This window comes from Choloepus didactylus, chromosome 10, assembly GCF_015220235.1.
Source record: "Choloepus didactylus isolate mChoDid1 chromosome 10, mChoDid1.pri, whole genome shotgun sequence".
Lineage (NCBI taxonomy): Eukaryota > Metazoa > Chordata > Mammalia > Pilosa > Megalonychidae > Choloepus > Choloepus didactylus.
In genome coordinates, this window is record NC_051316.1 from 13,997,258 (window position 1) to 14,007,204 (window position 9,947).

At 34.0% G+C, this 9,947-nt stretch overlaps 1 pseudogene; it reads left to right on the plus strand.

Annotated features, from left to right (window-relative positions):
* Window positions 1-2,984: 2,984 nt before the first annotated feature.
* LOC119505241 lies at window positions 2,985-3,551 on the plus strand (annotated as a pseudogene).
* The last annotated feature ends 6,396 nt before the right edge of the window (window positions 3,552-9,947 follow it).

A 9,947-nucleotide genomic window follows, 5' to 3' on the forward strand; every position in this document is an offset into this window, starting at 1 on the left:
AGACCTATCAAAATACTGGACATAGAACTACAGGAAATGAAGAGAACAATGTCCTCTAAATTGAAGCAATCAGTGAAGATGTAGAAATTATAAAATGAAAACAAATCCAAATTCTGGGCCTGAAAAATACAATAACTGAGATGAAAAATTCACTAGAGTGTTTCAATAGCAAATATGAACAGGTAGAAGAAAGAAACAATAGCCTTGAATATAGATAAATTCAAGTGAACCACTTTGTGTAAAAGTGAAATATAAGAAGGCCAATAGGTGAACATGGACTATGAGAATGATGGAACATCATTTAACATACCAAGAAAATAAACCAGGATTCCCAGGAGAGGATAATGAGAAATGGGCAGCAAGAATATTTGAAGAAATAAGGTGAAAATTGTAAAAATTTAATTAAAAAATGTGGTGAAGTATGAGGTGTTCTATGAAACCTAGGTAGTATAGGACATATAATTTTAAAGAGATCCATACTGAGATATGTTATAATCAAAGCTTGGAAACCAAGTCAAAGAATCTTGAAAGTAGACTTGCAGGAAGGTTGTGGAGTAAGGGGAGGGAGAACATACTACTTCATCCTGAACCCTAGAGAACAGGCATAAACTCTCCAAAGCAGATATTCTGGGGCTTAGGAGACCAGGGAAAGACCATGCAAGGAAAAGTCAGCTGAAGCTGCTGATTCCCATCAACCAACCTTGAGGCTGGTAGCTTCTGATTAACCTGCTTCTCATCTAATTGGCTTCTGTGGAATGAGAGAGTCAGGAAATCCCTCCCCCTGGGGACAAAGGGCAATGCAGCACAGTTGTGATACACCTGTTGGCTGGCAAAATTGAACCAATTGGTCACACATCCTTGGCCCTTTCCAGACAAGGGTCCATAGCACCAGAAGAGCCATTAATTCTAAAGATGTAGAAACAGTGACAGAAAAATGACAGTGAAATTTGCTTGACTGTGGTTCCCAGCACCCATCCTCCACCATCAAGGCTGGCAGCTTCTAGTAACCCAGTTCTTGCCTGTCAGGCTGCTGCAGAATGGGGGATTCAGGGGAGTAATCTCTCAGGGAACAGAAGGGGATGCAACATAGTTGTGATCCATGTGTTGGCCAGTGAAATTGGACCTCTGGGGCCCACAAGTTTATCCCTTTCCAAACAATTGCCCATGGTGCCCAAAGAGCTATGTATACCACAAACTTAGAAACTGCCATGAGTGACATCCTCAGGGCTCCCCTTCAAGGCCATAAGCTTCTGGTTGGCCCAGATTCTGCCTGTCAGGCTGCTGTTAAGTATGAGAGTTGAGGAAACTCACCTACTTGGAAACAGAGGGAGATCTGACAGAATTCTTATTCTACTGTTGGCCAGCAAAATTTGTTGTCTCGTTACCACAGCCTGGGCCCTTTCTAAGAGTCATCTGTAGTTCTTGTGATGCTATTTTTTTCCACCCACCTCAGACAAAGAGGGGACAAAAGCCTAAAAAATAATTTACTATTGTAGGGCCTTGGGGGTAGGTTGCTGAAATTTACCATTGCTGGGAAGGCTGGAAAAGTGCAATCTGGGGAAGCTGCTTCCTTGGCCTTCTGTCCAGTGTCATTTGGAGCTGTATACACCAACTGCATGGGACCCTACCCCATTTTAGGTGGGGAATATTGAAGATCCAGATGCCAAAGGAGACATTAACATGAACCCAATCAATAACAAAACCTTAGACAAAAGAAGGAAACCACCTGTGGATTAATCTTATGATGATAATCAGATGCCCAGATGCCAACAAAAATTACAAGACATGCTAAGAAACATGAAGATATGTGCAAGGCAAAGTAACAAATTAAAAATTTGGAGGAAATAACAGAATTTGGAACACCTAATCAAAGATGGTCAGACTAAGTTTGTAAATCAATTCAAGGAGAAGTGTAAAGAGATAAAGGGCATTAAGAAGACACTGGGTGAGCATAAATAAGAGTTTGAATTCAAACAAAGAAAATAAAAGATTTTATGGGAATGCAAGGCACAATAAATGAAATTGAAAATATTCTAGAGCCACACAACAGCAGATTAAGAGAGGCAGAGGAAAGGATCAATGAACTAGAAGACAGAACATCCAAATCTGCACAGACAAAAGAACAGATCGAGAAAAGAATGGAAAACTTTGAACATGGTCTCAGGGAAATGACTGAAAGCACAAAGTGCACAAACATGCATCATGGGTATCCTGGAGGGAGAAAAGACACGAAGGGGCTAGAAAGAATATTTGAGGAAATAATGACTGCAAATTTATCAACCCTTACAAAATGCATGAATATGTAAAGCCGAGGTCAAATGTACTCCAAATAGAGTAAGCCTTAATAGATCCAGTATGAGACACACAATAATCAGAATATCAACTGCCAAAGATAAATTGAGAATTCTAAAATCAGCAAGAGAAAAGTAATCTATTACTTACAAGGGAACTGCAGTAAGATTAAGTGTGGATTTCTCATCAGAAACCATGCTGTTGAGAAGGTAGTGGTATGATATATGTAAGGTACTGAAAGAGGAAAACTTTCAGTCAAGAATATTTTATCCAGCAAAACTGTCCTTCAAAATTGAATTAATATTTTGTGTTATAAAAATATTCACAGATCAACAGAAGCTAAAAGAGTTCATTAAAAGAGTCCTGTCCTATAAGAAACATTAAAGGGAATTCTGTGAGCTGACAAGATAAAGAGAAGACAGAGACATGAAACAGAATGTAGAAATGAAGATTACCAGCAACAGTAACTAAAAGGATAACAAGAGAGACAACAATAAGATACAAAATATAAAAGACAAAGGGTGAAATGGGTGATGTGAAAACTAAATTTATAGTAATAGCCTTGAATTTTAATGGACAAATCTCACCTGTCAAAAGACATAGATTGGCAGAATGTATAAAAGAATATGATCCAGTGTGTCCAAGGATCCACAGTAGGAGCCACATATGGTTTGTTGAGCCCATTAGTTCCCATGGCCAAGACTCTCACCACCACCACCTCCCACTATCTGCATCCCCCAAACACATCTCTGTTCATGAGGAATGTGGCTGATGACACCAGGTCTAAAGATTTACATTGTGAATTTGGTCATTATGGTCCTATATTGTGTATATTCCACTTGCTTTCTACACTCATTGTCCAAGAGGATTTGCTTATGTTCAATTTGAGGATGCTCATGATGCTGAAGATGCATTACATAATTTGGACAGAAAATGGACTTGTGGATCAAATTGAAATCCAGTTTGCACAGGGGGATCAAAAGACACCAAATCAAATGAAAGCCAAGGAAGGAAGGAATGTATACAGTTTTTCTTGCTATGATGATTATGACAGATATAGACATTCTAGAAGCCAAATTTATGAAAGGAGTTAACCAAGAACTCAGTCTTTTGATTACAACTATAGAAGATCTTATAGTCCTAGAACTAGACCGACTGGCAGACCATGGCATAACAGAAGTCATTCCAACAATGATAGACCAAACTGCAGCTGGAATACCCAGTACGGTTCTGCTTACTACACTTCAAGAAAGATCTGAGAAAGCAGAAAAAGAACCAAAGAAGGGCAGTTCAAGTGACCAAAGGGTGGGTGGAAGGTGTTGAAGCATGAATACTGTACAAATATTTTGGCTCTGGTCTGAAAAGATAAAAGAATGTTATTGAAAACTACATGGACTAATTGAAGTCCCTTCAAGTTTGAAAGTAAGCATTTTAGGACAAATAAAAGGAAATTCAACTTTGTACTTGTGGAAACTAATCCTTAAATATGAATAGGTTTGTATTGACTCATGGGTAATAGGTCTATAATAAATTATTGAAAATTAGGATGTCTGAATATCAAGGAAGACAGCCATAGTCTCTTACAGTGCCTCTATTGGTCTGTCTCAAAATGAATTGGTAGAAAAATATATTGTCTAATATAAACTTTCTCTTTGGTTATCTTTTAAAGTCAGCTCCAGTTTTGCTATTAGCAAACCTTGCCTATGCTTATTGTGGTGCCAGTGCTTTCTGCTTAATTGTTTGCTTTGTTGGCATCTGAGTTTGTTTATTGTACACCACATGCAGCTTACATCTTCCTCTTTCCGAGGTAAATTCCAAATATGATTCTTGATATCCAGCTAAGAGGGTCCATGTCTTTCTCACCTCTTACCTAGTCAGTATATTCAGCAAACATTTATTTCACCCATACTGTTGTGCAAAACATTTTACTGGGTAATTGGGGAGAAAAAAATAGATATAATTCACTTAATAAATGTCTACTGAGGGCATAATCTAGTGAATCAGTACAGTATGGCCTCATTGTTTTGTCTGAGGTGTATTCATAACAATTATTTTACACCAGTCATATCCTAATGTAATTATAAAACCCAATATATACTATCAAAGATAAGTAACTTTGTGGGTATCTGCCATTTTTAAGTATCCAGTATTTATGTTTGCTTCCCATTAATACAAATAATGAAAAATGATTTGTTTTAATCTGTAATAAATTGATTTGTTGTGCAGTGGCTGTAATATACTACAGTTATAGTAAATTGTTAACTGCCTCTTCAAACATATTAGGAAGTAATCCCAAAATAAGTATTAAACCTTGCATTAGATATAAAGGAGACTCTTTTAGGTGTTAAAATCACTATTTTGAGGCAGAGCCATTATCCCAACTGATTTAGTATGTTCTGTAATTGAGAAAATGTTCACCAGATTATACTTTTTAGTGATTTTCATGTGCATTTTATAGGGGACATATTCTGTGTATAGTGAATAAATAAATTTATAGTATCACACAAAAGTTGTGGATTTCTTTGTTCCTTATTAGGATATGAAATTTGTTTGCTTATACATTGATGTCATTATTGACTAACATTTGATTTTTGCCATGTTTTTTCCACATATTTAAAAACTTCATGGAATTCATTTTCCTCTAAAAGTCCAGAAAAGGAATTTAACTCTTTAGTTTACAAAGATTTTGATAATATAGCAGAATACCCATAATTAAGGGAGGTGTGAAATTGGGTATTCTTATTTTATTATAAAAAATATTTCAAACCTGCCCAAGATCACACAAGTGGCAGATCATACTTATTATTAATACACCTATTACTTATATATGCACCTAGATTACAGTGCATGTTTTTTCATTTGGTTTATCTGTTTTTTAGTCAAGTGAGGAAATTTCTTTATTTCCATGGAGACAATCAAATTGGATAGAATGGAATTAGAGTTACTTCAGATATGGCTATAGATTTAATTACAAAATGTATTCTTTCATTCTGACACCTTTACAAAGCCATCAGCATTGAGGCTGTTTATATTTTGGTGGTGTATTTTTTGAAACTCAATATATGGTTCATAGATTGGGGATATTTTTGCTTTGTATCTCCCCCATTACCTTTTGAAATGGGGTTTCAGAGGGTTAAAGGAAAGACTAAGTTTGGTATTTAGTTGAAATTTTGTTCAAGAAAATATTCTTAAATAACATCCATTAAGTGTCAAACACAAAAGAATATGATCCATCTATATACTTTCCACAAGAAACTCATCTTAGAACAAAGGATAAAAAGAGGTTGAGAGTGAAAGTCTGGAAAAAAGATATTATACACAAACATTAACCAGAAAAGTGCTAGGTTAATTATAGTAATATTTGACCAAATATAATTCAAATACAAAAATGTTATAGGAGACAGGGAAGGACATTATATGTTAATAAAAATGGCAATCAACCAAGAAGAACTAACAATCATAAATATTTATGCACTAAAAAGGGTGCCCCAAGATATATAAGGCAAACACTGGCAAATCTAAATATATATATATATATATATATATATATATATATATATATATATATATATATATATGTATGTATGTATATCTACAATAATAGCTGGAGACTTCAATTCACTGCTCTCATCAATAGAGCAGCTAGATGGAAGCTCATTAAGGAAATAAGGAATGTGAATAAAATGATAAATGAACTAGTCCCGAAGACATTTACAAAACATTACAGCTCCAAACAACAGGATATACATTCTTCTCAAGTGCTTATGGATCATTCTGCTGCATAAAATACATGGGCCACAAAACAAATCTCAATAAATTTAAAAAGGTTGAAATTATACAAATCACTTTCTCTGAGCATGGTGGAATGAAGCTGGGAATCAGTAACCATCAGATAATAGGATAATCTCCATATATATATATATATATATATATATATATATATATATATATATATTACTATATACATATAAATCTCCATATATATATATATATATATATATATATATTACTCTTTATATATAAATAATACAAATACAGAGGTTAAACAACCCTCTCTTAAACAATCAGCATAAGAAAATGTTACTGACACAAGATGAATAAAAACAAGAACACCACTTACCAAAACTTATGAGATGCTGTGAAGGTAGTGCTGAGAGAAACTTTATAGCCCTAGAGACCTACACTAAAAAGGAAGAAATAGCTAAAGTCAAAGAACCACTGATATACCAAGAGGAACTAGAAAAATAACAGCAAACTAATCCCAAGCAAGAAGAATGAAAAAAAATTAACAATGATTGTAGCAGAAATAAATAAAATTAAGAAGAAAAAAACAAAAAAGAGACTTAAAAACAACAAAAAGTTTGTTCTTTGAGAAGATCAATAAAGTTGGCAAACCCTTACCAACACAGGTAAAGAAAATAAGAAAGAGAGAAGATGCAAATAAAATCAGACATGAGAGATGGACAGTACTACCGATCCTATGAAAACCAAAACAATAATAAGAGGATATTATGAACAAATGTATGACAACAAATTAGACCACTTAGATGAAAGTAACAACTTCCTTCAAACACATGAAAAACTACACTGTCTATAGAAGAAATAGAATACCTCAATAAGCCAATCAAAATTAAAGAGATTGAATTTGTCATCAAACTCCTCTCATCAAAGAAAAGTCCGACCAGATTGATTCAGTGATGAATTCTACCCATTGATTTTTGGAAGAAATAATACAACTCCTGCTCAAACTCTTCCAAAAAATTGAAGAGGAGGAAACATTACTAACTCTAACTATGAAGCTAAAATCACCTAATATGAATGCCAGGTATAGATACTGCAAGAAAAGAAAATTACAAACCAATATCTTTGATGTATATAGGTGCAAAATTTCTCAAGAAAATACTTGCAAATTGAATCCAAAGCATACTAAAAGAACCATAAGACATGATCAACTGGGTTTTATTCCAAGTTTGCAAAGGTGGTTTAACACAAGAAAATCAATGTAATAAACCAGGTTAACAAATTGAAGGGGAAAAACTACTTGATTATATCATTTGAGACAGAAAACACATTAAACAAATGCAGCATTGTTTCTTAAAAGCCCTTCAAAATATAAGAAAAGGTAATTTCTTCAACATGATAAAAAGAATTTATGAGAACCCACAGCAAACATCATACTCAATGGTGAAAGATTGAAAGTTTTCCAAGATTGGGAACAAAAGAAAGATGTCCACTGTCAGCACTCTCATTTACCATCATGTTAGAAGCCATAGATAAGTTAGGTGAGAAAAACAAATAAAAGACACCCAAATAGGAAAGAAAGTAAAGTCTTGGCTATTTGAATATGTTGTATGTGTAAACAGTCTCCAAAAATCTACAACAAAGCTACAAAAACCAGTAAGCAACTTTAGCAAAACAGTGAGCTATAAGATCAACATGTAAAAATCAGTAGTTTCTATTCACTAGTAATGACCACTCAGGAGTAAATCAAGAAAAAGCTGCATTTACAAGAGCAACTAAAAGAATCAAATATCTTGGAAGAAATTTAAACAAGGATGAAAAGGGCCTGTATTCAGAAAACTATGAAACATTGCTAAAAAAATCAAAGGTGAACTAAGTAGATGGAAAAACATTCTGTGTTCATGGATTGAAGAGTAAATATAGATAATATGTCAATTCTGTCCAAATTCATTTCCAGATTCAATGGAATCCCAATCAATACTCCAATGGCCAATTTGGAAGAAATGGAAAAGCCAATCATCAAATTTATTTGAAATGCAAGGGGCCAAAAATAGCCAAAACATCTTGAAAAAGAAGCACAAATTGCAAGACTCACACAGCCTTACTTTAAAGCATATTAAAAAGCTACAGTGGTCAAAACAGCATAGTGCTGTCATAAAGATAGACTTATTGTCCAATGGATTCAAATTGAGAGTTCAGAAATACACCCACATATTAATGGTCAATTGACTTTTGACAAAACAGCTTAGTCCACTCAAATAAGACAGAAGAGTATCTTCAACAAATGATGCTGGCATAACTGGATATTCATATGCAAAAGAATGAAAGATGATCTGTATCTCACACATTATACAAAGATTAACTCAAAATGGATAGAAGACCTAACTATAAAAAATAGGACCATAAAACTCCTAGAAGAAAATGTATGGGAATATCTTCAAAATATTTTGGTAGGTGGAGGATTTTTAGACTTGATACCCAAAGAAAAAGAAGTGAAAGAAAAGTTAGATGAATAGAACATCCTCAAAATGCATAATTTTCTGAATCAAAGGACTTTGTCAAAAAGGTGAAAAGGTAGCCTACTTAATGGGAGAAAATATTTTGAAACCACATATCCAAAAGTGTTTATTATCCAGGAATTATAAAGAAATACTACAACACAACCATAAACAGACAATCTAATTTTAAAAATGGGTAAAAGTCTTGAATAGAATTTTTCAGAAGAGGAAACACAAGTGGCTAAAAAACACATGACAAGATGCTCAACACCACTAGATATCAGGGAAATGCAAATCAAAATCACAATGAGATATACTTTCACACCTATTAAAATGGCCATTATAAAAAAAAATAGACTATCAGTGTTGGAAAGGTTATGGAGAAATAGGACTATTCATTTATTACTCCTGGGAATGTAGAATGGTGCATCCTCTTCAAGGCAGTTTAGTGGTTCCTCAAGAAACTAAGTATAGAACTGCCATACGATCCAGTAGTCCCATTTCTATGTATACACTCAGAAGAACTGAAAGAAGAGATGCAAACACACACTTGCACACTGATGTTCATGGTGGCATTATTCACAATTGCCAGAGGATAGAAAAAACCTGAGTGTGCATAAACCAATGAATGGATAAAGAATATGTGAAATATGCATACAATGGAATATTATTCAGCAGTTAGAAGGACTGAAGTCCTGAAACATGTGAAAATATGGATGAACCTTGAGAACATATTGTTATGTGAAATGTCTGATGAAAAAAAGAAAAATATTGTATAATCAACAGCAACCAATGCACCATACTGATGCTAAGAGTCAATAATGGTGGGATAATAAATATAGGATATTTTGTTATTTTATTTTGTGCATTTTTGAGTAGTTAAAATCTTCTAAAATTGATTTTGGTATTGAATCCACAACTATTTAATGACAGTGTGAACCATGTTTGTACACTTTGGATGTATTCTATGATATGTGAATATATCTTAATAAAACTGCTTAAAATTTTAAAAAGCTTTGTAGAGACATGAAATATAAAAAAACTTATTGGTGATTCTGAATTCAAAAATACCATATATGAGATGAAAACAAAATATGAGAAAATTAATAATAGATTATAAATAGCAGGAGAATTTAAAAAAATGAATTGGAACAAACAGCAAGGGAAACTCTTCAAAATGATTCTCAGGAAAAGAACATAATCTTAAAAAATTGATAGAGGCAAGATGGTGGAGGGCAGAGGTTTGGAATTTAGTCACTCATCTATTTCAGCTGGTAATTAACCAGAAACTGTATGAAACAGCATTCTTGGGGTCTCCAGTGACCAGTTATGCATTGTACACTAGCACAGCATGAGTGGAACAGCTGGGTTTGCAGCAAAATTTGTAAGATCCACCAACCAGGGGTCTGCCATCCC